Source organism: Monodon monoceros, unplaced genomic scaffold, assembly GCF_005190385.1.
Source record: "Monodon monoceros isolate NGI ecotype Baffin Bay Population unplaced genomic scaffold, NGI_Narwhal_1 Super_Scaffold_15, whole genome shotgun sequence".
Taxonomy (NCBI): domain Eukaryota; kingdom Metazoa; phylum Chordata; class Mammalia; order Artiodactyla; family Monodontidae; genus Monodon; species Monodon monoceros.
This window is the reverse complement of record NW_021703771.1, coordinates 34,854,006-34,860,748: the sequence shown is the minus strand read 5'-3', so window position 1 is coordinate 34,860,748 and position 6,743 is coordinate 34,854,006. Positions and strand designations below refer to the sequence as shown.

The window sequence follows — 6,743 nt, the reverse complement described above, 5'->3', positions numbered from 1 at the left end:
GACATTCTGATAACCCCACTCTGATAACATTTACCTCAATTAGCCTTTTTCCAGTTTCCAACTCATGAATAAAGATAATAAGTTGTTAATTCTAGTTCAGAAAATTTTTTGCAAGTTGTTTTATTTACAATGCCAACTTTTAAAAGTCACTAAACTAAAGTTAACTGGACAATAAACTAGGCATAAGTTGCTTTACAAAAAGAGGGAAAGCCCAAAATGCCACTTTCTGTAGAGAACCCACAGTTCAATTTTATTCAGAGCAAAGAACTTTTGATCATACTAGAAGAAACTGAGTCATAAGTTTGGAATCTGTACTGAAACTACACATGCAATGAGGACAACATTCTGCTAATACAACTGATTTGCTGTTGCATTTGTGGACTGTTTTTCTAATATTAACAATTATAAACAAAGCAGTGCAACTAGTATTTGGAACAATCCTTACAGTGTTACAGCATTAGACACAAAATTTCACTTCTCCTCACACCACTGGTTCTCTTTGCGTACCTGGGCTTCCTCTTCTTCAGTAAAATCATTTTTGATATTGAATGTCTTTCGAATCTCCTCAGGAGTTTTTCCCCTTGATCATATTGGCAACAGTCTTGCAGGTAACATCAAGCAGACCTTTGACGTCTAAGTAGTTTGCTGCCAGTATAAGCTCAAAAAGTGTTCCTTGGTCAACTTTCGGGAATTCTTGATCCCAAACAGGGATATCATCTGTTTGCTTTTCTTTGTTCTCATCATCCTCAGGAGGAGGAGGATCATCCTTGTGGTGGGTGCACCACTGAATCACCTTTTTTAATATTGCTGCATTAACATTTGGCAAGGGGACTGGATCATCATCTCCTTCATCATCCATTCCTAAATCTTCCAACGTGGTCTTAATAGTCACAGATTGTTTTGCAATTTCAACATCAACTTCAAATATCTCTCTGTCACAACTCTGCAACTTAATTGAAGGCATGCTGTTAGGATTCAAGGAGATGGCAGGCCAGAGGCTGATGAGAGCAGGGTGGCGTCTGCAAAAAAAAAACACACAGAAAATCGGAGAACAAGGCCAACACTCAGAATGCTCTTTCTGATTTGACTCCTGCTAAACTTTCTGGGCCTGTCTTCTTGCTTTTCTCATCCTTTCTCCTTTCCAACCATGTTGAAACCTGCAGGTGTCTGGTTATGCCTTGAACTCTCACCCCTTCTTGGAATTTGCTTGACTGCTCTGTCCACTTCTCCTTCTTGCAAGCTAGGAGCCATCTCTTTCAAGGAGCCTTTTCTCCCCCCAGACTGGGTTTGAGGCTGCTCTGTGGTGTTCTAGTTGTGCCTGCCAGACATCCATAATAGCATCACTGAATTTCACAGTAGTTATCAGATTACCTGTTGAACTCTTCCATTAGACCATAAGATGCTTGTGGACTGAGCTGTGTTCATATCTTTTGCTTATTTAGCATTTAGAAGGCTGTGTGGCACATGAATGTTGATGGCACAAAGAACTGAATGAGATGTCTGCAAAATAGCATCTTTTGCTATGTGTATTGTCACTCAACGTATTTGATGATAATGAGCCTGAGAGATCATGAGTTCCCTTCTGACTTGCCTTAACTTTGGCCCACTATAGTGCTTGCCTGGTTTTGATTACAATTATCAATAGTATGATTAAATTACAGTTCCCATTTTTATATCACTCAAATTTTATAATACTTAGAGATACATATTAAAATTCAACTTTCCTCAAACAAAGAAAGCTAGTGAAATTATTATGATCGCATTTCTACAAATGAGAGTACTGAGAAATAGAGAGGAAAACTGACTTGTCCAAGGTCACACATGTGGAAGTCACAAACTGGGAATTTGAACTCAGTTTTTCTGGGTCTTTGTTAAGTGTCTTACAAGTATGCCTCCTTGGTTCTATGCACTTTATTTACTTTAGTTACAGTGATTGAAAAGCATCATTTTGCTTTATACATTTCTCAGATGTCCAGAGAGTAACATTTCAGAGAAAAATCCTGTGCTACCTTAGAGTTTAAGGGCAGAGGGAAACTGAGAATTTTTTTTTTTTTTTTTTACTGTACGCGGGCCTCTCACCGCTGCGGCCTCTGCCATTGCGGAGCACAGGCTCCGGACGTGCAGGCTCAGCGGCCATGGCCCACGGGCCCAGCCGCTCCGCGGCACGTGGGATCCTCCGGGACCGGGGCACGAACCCACGTCCCCTGCATCGGCAGGCGGACTCCCAACTACTGCGCCACCAGGGAAGCCCGAGAATTGTTTTATAGTGATGTTTTCATTTGAAGGATGATGGGAGGAGAAAAGTGAGAAAAAATGAGAGAAAAAAAGGACAGTGTATAAAAGGGGATTCTTTTGGATATTAAGGGATGCATATGTTCAAGATTGAATTTCAGACACAAAATTGTCTTGATCTGAAACTTCTCAGAGTTCTAAAATTTCCTTACTCTGTTTTTTATATTTTTTTCAATTTGGTTTTCTCAGGCTTCTTATTGTATCACATACAACAAAGAAACTGTTACGTGAAGACAGCTTCTCTGGTGATATTTTAGAACAATAATAAATTGAGTACCAAAAATTGCATAAGAAGTACTGTTTGTTTTTTTTTAACATCTATATTGGAGTATAATTGCTTTACAGTGGTGTGTTACTTTCTGCTTTATAACAAAGTGAATCAGCTATATGCATATGTATATCCCCATATCCCCTCGCTTGCGTCTCCCTCCCACCCTCCTTATCCCACCGCTCTAGGTGGTCATAAAGCACCGAGCTGATCTCCCTGGGGTATGCAGCTGCTTCCCACTAGCTATCTATTTTACATTTGGTAGTGTATATATGACAATGTTATTCTCTCACTTCATCCCAGCTTACCCTTCCCCCTCCCCATGTCCTCAAGTCCATCTCTACATCTGTGTCTTTATTCCTGTCCTGCCCCTAGGTTCATCAGTACCGTTTTTTTTTAGATTCCATATATATGTGTTAGCATATGGTATTTGTTTTTCTTTTTCTGACTTACTTCACTCTGTATGACAGACTCTAGGTCCATCCACCTCACTACAAATAACTCAATTTCATTTCTTTTTTATAGCTGAGTAATATTCCGTTGTATATATGTGCCACATCTTCTTTATCCATTCATCTGTTGATAGACGCTTAAGTTGCTTCCATATCCTGGCTATTGTAAATAGTGCTGCAGTGATCATTGTGGTACGTGACTCTTTTTAATTAATTTATTTATTTATTTATTTATTTTTGGCTATGTTGGGTCTTCGTTTTTTGTGAGTGGACTTTCTCTAGTTGTGGCGAGTGGGGCCTTCTCTTCATTGTGGTGCATGGGCTTCTCATTGCACTGGCTTCTCTTGCTGCGGAGCATGGGGTCTAGGCACGTGGGCTTCAGTAGTTGTGGCTCGCGGGCTCTACAGTGCAGGCTCAGTAGTTGTGGTGCACGGGCTTAGTTGCTCCACGGCATGTGGAATCTTCCCGGACCAGGGCTTGAACCCATGTCCCCTCCATTGGCAGGTAGATTCTTAACTACTGTGCCACCAGGGAAGCCCCATGACTCTTTTTGAATTATGGTTTTCTCAGGGTATATGCCCAGTAGTGGGATTGCTGGGTCATATGGTAGTTCTATTTGTAGTTTTTTAAGGAACCTCCATACTGTTCTCCATAGTGGCTGTATCAACTTACATTCCTACCAACAGTGCAAGAGGGTTCCCTTTTCTCCACACCCTCTCCAGCATTTCTTGTTTGGAGATTTTTTGATGATGGCCATTCTGACCAGTGTGAGGTGATACCTCATTGTAGTTTTGATTTGCATTTCTCTGATGATTAGTGATGTTGAGCATCTTTTCATGTGTTTGTTGGCAATCTGTATATCTTCTTTGGAGAAATGTCTATTTAGGTCTTCTGCGCATTTTTGGATTGGGTTGTTTGTTTTTTTGATATTGAGCTGCACGAGCTGCTTCTATAATTTGGAGATTAATCCTTTGTCAGATGCTTTGTTCGCAAATATTTTCTTCCATTCTGAGGGTTGTCTTTTCGTCTTGTTGATGGTTTCCTTTGCTGTGCAAAAGCTTTTAAGTTTCATTAGGTCCCATTTGTTTATTTTTGTTTTTATTTCCATTTCTCTAGGAGGTGGGTCAAAAAGGATCTTGCTTGATTTATGTCATAGAGTGTCCTGCCTATGTTTTCCTCTAAGAGTTTGATAGTGTCTGGCCTTACATTTAAGTCTTAATAGTTTACTTTTGTGTATGGTGTTAGGAAGTGTTCTAATTTCATTCTTTTACATGTAGCTGTCCAGTTTTCCCAGCACCACTTATTGAAGAGGCTGTATTTTCTCCACTGAATATTCTTGCCTCCTTTATCAAAGATAAGGTGTATAGGTTTATCTCTGGACTTTCTATCTTGTTCCATTGAGCTATATTTCTGTTTTTGTGCCAGTACCATACTGTCTTGGTTACTGTAGCTTTGTAATATAGTCTGCAGTCAGGGAGCCTGATTCCTCTATATCCGTTTTTCTTTCTCAAGATTGCTTTGGGTATTCAGGGTCTTCTGTGTTTCCATACAAACTGCAATTTTTTGTTCTAGTTCTGTGAAAAATGCCATTGGTAGTTTGATAGGGATTGCATTTAATCTGTATATTGCTTGGAGTAGTATAGTCATTTTCACAGTGTTGCTTCTTCCAATCCAAGAACATGGTATATCTCTCCATCTGTTTGTATCATCTTTAATTTCTTTCATCAGTGTCTTATAGTTTTCTGCATACAGGTCTTTTGTCTCCTTAGGTAGCTTCATTCCTAGGTATTTTATTCTTTTTGTTGCAGTGGTAAATGGGAGTGTTTCCTTAATTTCTCCTTCAGATATTTCATCATTAGTGTATGGGAATGCCAGAGATTTCTGTGCATTAATTTTGTATCCTGCTACTTTACCAAATTCATTGATTAGCTCTAGTAGTGTTCTGGTAGCATCTTTAGGATTCTCTATGTATAGTATCATGCTATCTGCAAACAGTGGCGGTTTTACTTCTTCTTTTCTGATTTGGATTCCTTTTATTTGTTCTTCTTCTCTGATTGCTCTGGCTAAAACTTCCAAAACTATGTTGAGTAATAGTGGTGCAAGTGGGCAATCTTGTTCTGTTCCTGATCTTAGAGGAAATGTTTTTTAGTTTTTCACCATTGAGAACAGTGTTGGCTGTGGGTTTGTCATATATGGCCTTTGTTATGTTGAGGTAGGTTCCCTCTATGCCACTTTCTGGAGAGATTTTATCATAAATGGGTTTTGAATTTTGCCAAGAGCTTCTTCTGCTTTTATTGTGGTGATCATATGGTTTTTCTCCTTCAGTTTGTTAATATGGTGTATCACATTGATTGATTTGTGTATATTGAAGAATCCTTGGATTCCTGGGATAAACCCCACTTGACCATGGTGTATGAACCTTTTCATGTGCTGTTGGATTCTGTCTGCTACTATTTTGTTGAGGATTTTTGCATCTATCTTCATCAGAGGTATTGGCCTGTAGTTTTCTTTCTTTGTGACATCTTTGTCTGCTTTTGGTATCAGAGTGATGGTGACCTCGTAGAATGAGTTTTGGAGTGTTCCTCCCTTTGCTATATTTTGGAAGAGTTTGAGAAGGATGGGTGTTAGCTCTTCTGTAAACATTTGATAGAATTTGCCTGTAAAGCCATGTGATCCTGGGCTTCTGTTTGTTGGAAGTTTTTAAATCACAGTCTCAGTTTCAGTGCTTGTGATCAGTCTGTTTATATTTTCTATTTCTTCCTGATGCAGTCTCGGAAGGTTGTGCTTTTCTAAGAATTTGTCCATTTCTTCCAGGTTGTCCATTTTATTGGCATATGGGTGCTTGTAGTAATCTCTCATGATCTTTTGTATTTCTGCAGTGTCAGTTGTTACTTCTCCTTTTTCATTTCGAATTCTATAGATTTGAGTCTTCTCTCTTTTTTTCTTGATGAGTCTGGCTAATGGTTTATCAATTTTGTTTATCTTCTCAAAGAACCAGCTTTCTGTTTTATTGATCTTTGCTATTGTTTTCTTCATTTCTTTTTCATTTATTTCTGATCTGATCTTTATGATTTCTTTCCTTCTGCTAACTTTGGGTTTTCTTTTTTTGTTCTTCTTTCTCTAATTGCTTTTGCTGTAAGGTTAAGTTGTTTATTTGAGATGTTTCTTGTTTCTTGAGGTAGGATTGTATTACTATAAACTTCTCTCTTAGAACTGCTTTTGCTGCATCCCATAGGTTTGCGTCATCGTGTTTTCATTGTAATTTTTTTCTAGGTACTTTTTGATTTCCTCTTTGATTTCTTCAGTGATCTCTTGGTTATTTAGTAGCATTTTGTTTAGTCTCCATTTGCTTGTATTTTTTACAGTTTTTTTCCTGTAATCAATATCTAGTCTCATAGTGTTGTGGTCGGAAAAGATACTTGATACAGTTTTAATTTTCTTAAATTTACCGAGGATTGATTTGTGACCCCAGATATGATCTATCCTGGAGAATGTTTCATGAGCACTTGAAAAGAAAGTGTATTCTGTTGTTTTTGGATGGAATGTCATATAAGTATCAGTTAAGTCCGTTTTGTTTAATGTGTCATCTAAAGCTTGTGTTTTCTTATTTATTTTCATTTTGCATGATCTGTCCACTGGTGAAAGTGGGGTGTTAAAGTCCCCTACTATGACTGTGTTACTGTCGATTTTCCCTTTTATGACTGTTAACATTTGCCTTATGTATTGAGGTG

General features: G+C 38.4%; 1 pseudogene; it reads right to left on the bottom strand.

Annotated features, from left to right (window-relative positions):
- Positions 1–302: 302 nt before the first annotated feature.
- On the bottom strand, positions 303–964 carry LOC114896224 (annotated as a pseudogene).
- Between the last annotated feature and the right edge of the window lie 5,779 nt (positions 965–6,743).